Source organism: Neophocaena asiaeorientalis, unplaced genomic scaffold, assembly GCF_003031525.2.
Source record: "Neophocaena asiaeorientalis asiaeorientalis breed wild unplaced genomic scaffold, Neophocaena_asiaeorientalis_V1.1 scaffold39, whole genome shotgun sequence".
Lineage (NCBI taxonomy): Eukaryota > Metazoa > Chordata > Mammalia > Artiodactyla > Phocoenidae > Neophocaena > Neophocaena asiaeorientalis.
This window is the reverse complement of record NW_020175670.1, coordinates 1,822,321-1,830,807: the sequence shown is the minus strand read 5'-3', so window position 1 is coordinate 1,830,807 and position 8,487 is coordinate 1,822,321. Positions and strand designations below refer to the sequence as shown.

The 8,487-nt window shown below is 41.0% G+C and overlaps 1 pseudogene; it reads right to left on the bottom strand.

The window, feature by feature from the left end:
- Positions 1-1,842: 1,842 nt before the first annotated feature.
- On the bottom strand, positions 1,843-6,559 carry LOC112390642 (kinesin-like protein KIF3C pseudogene; annotated as a pseudogene).
- Between the last annotated feature and the right edge of the window lie 1,928 nt (positions 6,560-8,487).

Here is an 8,487-nt window from a genome sequence, read left to right as displayed (position 1 = left end):
CCTTACTAGGAACATAGAATGGCGCTCCGGAGTTTCCGAGAACACACTGGGGACACGGCCCCAGGCCACTGCAGGTGGAGTTGAATGTCTGCCCCAAGGGTCAGTGGGTGGTCAGTTCAAAGAAGATATTTGTGCTCTCAGGGCAGATCCCTAAGCTGGGGGACCCTGCGTCTCCCTCTTCTTGCCCACCTACCCAGTCTCTAGCCACCACTCTAGTGCCCGGCCTGGCTCAGAATGCAGACTGTTCTGAAGGACAGGCCACCTCAGAGGAATGCCTTAAACCATGGTGGGCAAAAGGAACACTCCCTCTGCCCTCCATGGCACCCTGCCTGTCTTCCTCTCCTGGACCGTCTCTCTGGGACCCCTTGGAGCACTGGAAACAGAGATGCAAACTCGGGTTGGGTAGACGATTGTAGGAGCCCATGTCCAATGTGTTAAGTCCAGGCCACCCACCTGACCCTCAGCCTACTTGAGGTTCAGTGTCAGCACAGGGACACCTGCTACTCTGAGTCCCTGTAGAAGGCAGATAGGGACCTTACACTATTGTTCCACATGGATGTTGCCCTCATGGTCACCAACCACCCCTACATCAACATCAAGTTGGAACTTGTGTCCCTAAGCCATGAGCACAGCCGTGCTTGTGCCCCTCCAGCTGTGTTCTGGGTTACCCTCCCCCCCCTCCCTTTTTGGTAGAAATTTGCTTATCACCTGAGATACGTGGAGACATCTTGGGGTGTCACAAAAGAAGGTGAGGAGTACTTACCTAGGGATCAGTTTGCACAATGCTGAAGAAAGGGTCAGTTTTCAACGAAATGATGCCCAACAAATGTGATTCAGAAACAGGGGGGATAAGCAAAGTTGTAGATTGTGCCTGGGTCTCAGTCTCCTGTACTAAACGAGGCAGGGGAAAGCAACAGATTTCAATACCTATGTTTAGCCAGGGGGAAAATGATGTTGATCCATCCCACTGTGAAGTGGGATCCAGGAAGCTGCAGGGAAAATGATCAAAGCAGAAAGGAGCAACATCTCAAACATGGGGAGTTGGCTTGATCATTTGTTGACCAAAGTTACTTCCTGGAGAGGATAGAAACAGAGGGACCTGGAGGAGGGACTTCCCTTTATGGCTGTGCACATTGTCTCCATTACTATTCCATTTCCAGGTCCCAAGGAGGCAGCAACTGGGTGGTGCACAATTCCCACCCATGGGTTGGAAAGGTGAGCAGAAAGCAGAATTTGGGAAGCTATGAGTTCTTGCCAAGCATGGGCTGTGTGGTAAGGTCATTTAAATCCTTGAAAAGGCACCTAAGAAGCTGAAAGAGGTTGTCTGAAGCCAGGAAAGTTGAGAGTGAAGTTCTGTCTGTTGGGAGCACAGGCCCAGCCCTGTCAAGATGTCTGTTGTCCTCAGTAGACACCTAGATTTTTCTCTAGTCTCAGAAAGTGATTAGGAGATGCTCACTGTCAATCTGAAGGTCCCAGAAAGTGCTTAGGAGATGCTTACTGTCAATCTGAAGGAGATGGAGATTATAGAGTAAACCAGTTTGAAAAACTACTTTCTTCATAGGCACTAGCCACCTTCCCTTCTGGGGGCAGATGGTGGGGAGAAGCTTAAGGTCTCACTGGGAGTGTCTAATGTCAGAAGAAAAGGAGGCTATGCAGTGACCATGGAAGGCCCAGAAAGCTCAGGCAAGGATATCTCTTCCCACACTGAGCTCCACAAATAAAACATTAATGAAATAAAGGGGGCTAAGAAGAACAGGTAGAGGCATGGTCTGCCAGATTTTCACCTTCTCACCCATATGCACACATACATGCACATATACACCAAGCAGGTGATGAGATGATCTAGGGTTGGCTGCCCCACCCCAGGAGTCTGTTGGATGGGCAGCCTGACTGCAGATTGTCATTTTGGTCTAGCACTGTCGCAGGGTGCAGAGTAGCAGAGGCAAGTGAGGTATGTGTGGTGGAGGATGGAGGCCACTGAGGACTCTGGCACCAGGACCTGGACTTTCAGACTTTAGACCTGGATGTTATTTCCAGAAAGCTCTTTTAGCTGCATGAGCCTATCCATATACAGTGCATGGGTTCTTGTTCTTAGTCTGAGAGGATTCCATCACAAACGCACTTGAAGGGGATATATCCAACTCCAAAACGTTATACTTTCAGCCCTGTGGCTGGGGTGGGACCCCATTGCCATAGTAACTGAGTGTGCCAGCTGATAGGCCTCTTGTAGTCCACTGAAGACATGGGCTGCTGCTTCTTTTGGCTGTTATTAAACCCAGCTGGCACAAGTGGCTGGACCTTCTACTGCTCCTCCTCACAGTCCAGAAAAACCTGGTTTATGATCTTGTCCTCCTCAGGGCAGATGAAGTTCTTGATGATTAGGTACTTGAACTTGAGTTCCAGGTCTCCTCATTCTGTGCCTTCTGCAGGTCCTGCTACATGCAGATGTACTCATCATACTGGTCCTGGATCTCCACCTTCACTGCCTGCTGCTTGGCATGGAGCTTCTCGAGTTTCTTGGGTTTGACTTCTGCCCCAGAACTACATGATCTCTTCATCTCAGATCATCACCTCCTGCTGTATTTCCTGCTCCTGGCATTTCTGCTTGGCAGTCTCCTCACTCTTCAGTTTCAGTATCTTCTGCTGCTGTTTGGTGTGATCCATGACGTTCTTGCCCCAATGGAGAAGCTTGCTCTCCGTGGCCTTGTACTTGGCTGCAAGCAGCTCTGTGGCCTGCTGTTCCTGCCGTAGGTCTTCCAGCATCTTCTCCTTCATCTCCAGCAGCTTCTGCTTCTCCTCACTCACCAGGCTGCAGTCAGTCATCCTCTACTACGTCTGCACCTGCAGGTAATTATCCATGTTTTTATCCAAGGCTAGTTCCAGGAGGCTGGGTAGGTGGTAGTTGTTGTTATTGTTATCCTGCTCTTTGGCCTCCCAGACCTTGATTACTGGTCCTTCATGGTATCCCACCAGGGCTGACATGCTGCTTTTTATGCTGCTGCTTTTTACGCTATAGCTCTTTATGCTGCTGCTCTTCCTCCAGAGCCACTTTTCCAGAATCTTCTTCTCCAGATGAGATTTCAGGTGGGTGATTTCCTGGAATTCTTACAGCAGTGTGTCCTTGGGGTCCTCGTGCACTCAGAGCTTGTTCTTGATCTTCTTGGCTCGGTGGGCAAAGCTTGGTTTTGGAACGGCTCTCGTTGTAGCCAGTAAGAAACTGGCCCCAGTGTGGCTGCCATGACCACCTGGTCATTGACCCCTAGCTTGACTTAGATTGCCTAGAAAATAGAACCTGAGGCAAAAATATAATGTGCTAATACTTTATTAAGGGAAAGCTTATAGCTCCAGGGAAGTATCAATAGAAGTGTAGGACAAAAGGGACTGAGGAAAGAAAGAAGGGAGAACAAAGAGAAGTACAATGCTAAACAGACTGCAGTTTATGGGTTGCATGTGGTATGTTCAGAGAGGTCATATGAACTACTGTTTCAGATGATTTCTTGCTTTAAAAAAAACTATTTTAATGATTTGAGATATTGCCTTAATTATATCCTTAATTTTATGTATATTTTCATTAGCCTCTTTTTTATTGCGTTCTATGGGTCTGTCTGCCTATTTGTGTGGTACCTTGCGCACTTTTAATTACTAGTTTAATTGGATATATTTGGGCTAGTCCATCTAAATATTTTGCTCTTCTTTTGAAGAACTCCCTAAGGTAGTTGTTTGCTCATTTTTTCCCAGATGAATATTAGCATGGATTGTCTAATTCCATTTTCTTAAAGTTTGTATTATTTTAGGATCACATTCATTTTGGAAAGTAAATAAGAAGGACCTGAATCTTTATGACATTCTCTTTGAAAGACTGTCATGAAAGTGCTATATGACAATTCACCTCTATTCTCGTTTGTTTAAAATGAAAATCATGTAGTCTCAGGATTCTTGTTTAATGATTTCAGACTGGGCTTGCCTTGTGTGGCACTACACTTCTCATGGAAATCAACTATGGGTTGTTTGGGGCAACTCTCCTCATTCTCCTTAGATAACAGTATTACCAGGTGCTATGGTCTAAATGTTTCTGTCCCTCCGAAATTCAGATGTTGTAATCCTAACCCCCACGTGATGGTATTAGGAGGTAATTAGGCCATGAGTGTGAATCCCTCATGATTGAGATTAGTGCCCTTACAAAAGAGGCCCAGAAAGCCCCCTCACCCCTTCCACCATGTGAGGGTGTAGCAAGTAGATGGCTATCTAAGAATTAGGATGGGAACTTTCACCAGACATTCAATCTGCTAGTGGCTAGATCTTGAATTTCCCACCCTGCAGAACAGTGAGATACAAGTTTCTGTTATTTATAAGCCACCTAGGCTATGGTATTCTGTTATAGAAGCCCAAACAGACCAATACACCATGATATTCTATTCATGGGCAGTGGCATGAAGTAAAACAAGTGGAAACATGTAAGATCACTTAATTTCTAGCATTGGAACTAGCATACTGTCACGTCCAGATATATGACATTAGCCAAAGCAAATCATAGTCAAGCTAGAAGTCAGATAGGGAAGTACACTATGACCACTTTGAGGCCATTGTGTGAATGCAGGAATAATTGAATATTGGATCAAAACATTCAATACACCACAGTCTGCCTCCTTGGTTTCAATTATTCATGTCATTCCTGCATGTAAAACACACTCATCTCCATTCCATAACTACCATATGTCTCATCTAATCATGGCATCAAGTTAGAAATCTAAGATATTGTGAGTCTCATTGGGTGGAATGCAATTTCTCTTGGTCCATAGACCTATGAACTAAAAAAAATGATCTGTATTACACATGCCCTATATAAAATGGTATACAGGGAAAGAATACACACACAATACACACTCTCATTTTACAAAGAAACAGTTAGAGACTCATAACAGTCATTACTCTATATTAATTTTGAAACACTAGGCAAGTGTTACTAGGTACCCAGACTCTTGGGTAGTGGATATTATTTGCTTAGGCATTCAATTCTAAACCCTGGGATGATTTCCCAGATCCATATTTTTAAGGCTCTTGGCTTGACATCATGGAAAATTTCCTTTTCTGTCATCTTACACGGCCACTTCTAAAGAATGCATCAGGGTGTGTGTGTGTGTGTGTGTGTGTGTGTGTGTGTGTCTGTCTGTGTGTCTGTGTGTATCTGTGTGTCTGTGTCTGGTGGCTCCCATCATCCCCTAATTCCTGACAGTTGAAATTTTGGGGCCCAGGCCAAGCATTTGTTGTTTTGGGGTCTAGATTGAAAGTGCTTTGCTTATAAAATTCTCTCTGAAACTTTGCAGGGTTTTATGTGTCTGAGCATACCCAGTTCTGTGCCAAAGGCCACATATACAATTTTTTTAAATGAGTCTTTTTGTTGGACTTAGTTATTAGTACTCTGATATTATTATTCTTATTTGGTACTTAATGTTTTTTAGGAGGCATTTTGCCCCTCTAAAAGAAGAGAAAGCTCATTCTTCTTAAACTGGTGTCTAACCAAAATATGTTCCTATCATAGTGTTCCTAGAGGGGAAGAAAAAGATGTGGTCCAAGTAAGTCACTAGGCCAATCACAATGTGGAATGGAACCTTACATTCATGATGAGGCCATGGCATGGATAGGAATTCAATGAAAGCTAAAGAATTGGTGCCAGTAATTGCATAAATCATAAAATCGCCCCCAGAGGCAGTAACTTTCCCATTTGTTCAATTATTCAGAGTCCTTTTTGAGTTCATTAAAATTTTACTTTTAAAAACATTACACATTTCTTTTTGGTTTTATCCCTAGACATTTTAACTTCTCGTTGCTATTTTAAGTGGAGTTTCCTTTTGCTCTCTTCTACCCATTGTTTGTATAAATAAAAGTTGTTGGGTTTCAATATTAAAATAACTTATCCTGCCTTTTATACTAGCTTAAGGAGTTTCTCCTAGTAATTTTCAGTTTGTTGTCTTGGGGTTTCCAATCACATCTTTTCTACAGCGGATGTTCTCTGGCAGTCGTTAATACATGAGACAAAGATCCTAACCTTTATGTCAACTCCTATTGGTTCAATTACATGTTTCTTCCCCAGATGTCCTTGAACTCAATATTCCAACGTTACCTCTTCCATGCTCTTGGCCACATAGTCAAATAATTTTCCAATATTTATGAATCCAAGTGTGATGGTTAATTTTATGTGTCAACCTGACTGGGCCATGGCATGCCCAGATATTTAGTTAAACATTATTTTTGGTGTGTCTGGATGAAATTAACACTCAAATCATTTAACCGAGTAAAGCAAATTGCCATCCTCAGTGTGGGTAGGCCTCATCCAATCCATTGAAGGCCTGACTAGAACCAAAAGGTGGAGTAAAGAATAATTCGCTCTTTCTGCGTGTCTTTGAGCTGGGACAATGGTCTTTGAACTCAGATGAGAATGTACAGCTTTGGTTCTCATGGTACTCAGGCCTTTGAACTCTAACTGAAACTATACTGTGGGCTCTCCTGGATCTTCAGCTTGCATCTGCAGATCTTTAGACTTTTCAGTCTCTATAACCATGTGAGTTAAATCCTTATAACAAATACCTTTATATGTATGTATATATCACTAATATATATGTATATGTCATCTATATATGTATATATAATATATATAATATTATACAATGATAGGTTAATTGTGCAATTTGAAAAAGATAGGGGAGAAAAATTATGAGTTATGCACTAAACTTAAAACCAAATCTTCTCTAATATTAGTGCAGGTCCAATTTTGTAAGTGTCCAACAATGGAAAGATACAGTAATATACAAAAGTTATAGACATTTAAAATTAGAAAATCCTGTGAAACACTTCAAATTATATAAATATTCAGAAAAAGTAATCATAGATTAACACCCATAAACACTTCGAGCATAACTTTTAAGGAAATAAAAGGTATCGGAAAGATAATATCCATTATGTATCCTAAGATAATATTTAAAGATAGGAATCATGCTTGTAGAAAGCATAAAAAGGAGGTTATTAAAAGCTACCATTCTGATGTGTACTCAGTGTTTGCTGGTCATTGGTGTTTCTGGTGCAACAATATCAGGCACTGTGTCCTAGATAATAATGCATTAAAATCTTTCACAGATGCCAAATATTAATAAGTATTCAAAATGTATTTTTGTCTCAACTAACTATATGTAATGCTATGGATATGTGTGCCAAGAATTTGTCTAGATTTTATGTTCCTTACTAATATTAAGAGGCAAGAGTTTAAAAAATGAATTTAAAAACTTCCTCCCTGGAATCCAGTAGAAAAGGATTGGGGCTCAAACCTTAAACTTTAGTGACAGGGTTGAAGGATGGTCAAATGAACAAAGAAAGCATTGTCACTGTTTATAGAAACCATGAAACATACCAGAAAATAATGATTTCAACACAGTTATTACTGATTGTTTAGTATTTTTGAGATTGAAGCCCTTCCATTGTGTTCACAAAAATTCTAGATTTTGGAATTTTGCCCTGAACAAAATCCATTGAGAATGCCTGTTCTAGAAATTTGAGCCAGTTAAGTTTTTCTTTTTTTTTTTGTGGTACACGGGCCTCTCAGTGTTGTGGCCTCTCCCGTTGCGGAGCACAGGCTCTGGATGCGCGGGCTCAGCGGCATGGCTCAAGGGCCCAGCTGCTCCGCGGCATGTGGGATCTTCCCAGACCAGGGCACAAACCCATGTCCCCTGCATTGGCAGGCGGACTTTCAACCACTGCACCACCAGGGAAGCCCGAGCCAGTTAAGTTTTAAATGGTGAACGTTTTATGATTGGGGTAATAACATTTAATTTTCAATTAGAATGTTACCTTTTAGATGGAGATATAGCAGGCCCATTCACTGTCAATCAAACATTTGGCAAACCCTCAAATTATGCAGCAAAGATGCCAGCTGTAAAAATTCTCACTGACTATTTTGGAGAGATTTCCTTCACATTATTTAAGAAGTATGAAAGTAAAAATTGTACATCAGGGCAGATGCTTAGTTCATATGTAACATTGTTTTCCTGGGATTATTCATAAAACTAATTTTTGTTTTGTTTCAGTTTTCAAATTAAATCAGAACAAAAATAAGAATTGTTAAAAAATTTAAAAATCTGTGTATTATAGAATATATTTAAATTATTTATAGAAATTAAATCCTTTTAAAATTTATTAAAGACCGCTGTAGATTATGTTTTTAATTTAAGAGAGAAAAAATAGCTTAGATAAAGTTTTACATTTTTGTGTTTCATTAATTTTCTGTGTAAAGATTTATACCAGTCAAGAATATAAGCCTGTAAGTACAGGAATAAAAGTAATAAGATGAGTTTAATAATGAGTGTCGTCTCAAGTCAAATTAAAAAAGCAATAAGTTTTCTTAATTTCCTTTTAACATTTACCTATTTGAAATTTTGCATTCATTTATTAATGGCATATATTTATTAAAAACTTTAATTAGGGCTTCCCTGGTGGCAC